General features: G+C 62.9%; 1 protein-coding gene across 1 annotated transcript in view; it reads right to left on the minus strand.

The window, feature by feature from the left end:
- The window catches only part of NAP1L4 (nucleosome assembly protein 1-like 4), a 53,689-nt gene that overhangs the window by 2,581 nt on the left and 50,634 nt on the right, over positions 1 to 474 (minus strand). The gene's annotated exons all lie outside the window — the stretch shown is intronic.

The raw sequence follows: 474 nt of genomic DNA on the forward strand, positions 1-474 counted from the left end.
GAGCGGGGCTGCCTGTGGCACACTGCCTCCCCCAAACACAGCCCCACCCTGGGCCAGCGTCCACACAGACACAACTTCCAGGCTGGAGCACTGACACAGAGCCCTGCAGTCCCGAGAGTGAACTCTGTCAACAAGACACCAGGTTCTGGCCTGTGAGCCCAAAACAACCTGCAGGAACTCCCGCCCTTACATCACGAGCTGTCAGAAGCCTGGTCATCAAGGGATGAAAGGATCAACACCCTGCCAGCTGGGGGCATTTAGGAGAAAGCCCTTCACAGATAGCAACTGCCCAAGAGGGCAGGCCCCCACCAACCCGCCCTAGCCTCAGTGCTGGTGGCCCAGTCCTGGGGGCGGCCTCCTCCACAGGGGCTCCGGACCTGGAGAGAGACGCTCAACAGCGTGACTGGTTCTGCCAGAGGACACGCTGGGCTGACTCACGGACGGCCCGCTTCACTGGCTAGGCGCGGGGAGCAG

This window comes from Bison bison, unplaced genomic scaffold (genome assembly GCF_000754665.1).
Source record: "Bison bison bison isolate TAMUID 2011002044 unplaced genomic scaffold, Bison_UMD1.0 scf7180017864080, whole genome shotgun sequence".
In the NCBI taxonomy this organism is placed as follows: domain Eukaryota; kingdom Metazoa; phylum Chordata; class Mammalia; order Artiodactyla; family Bovidae; genus Bison; species Bison bison.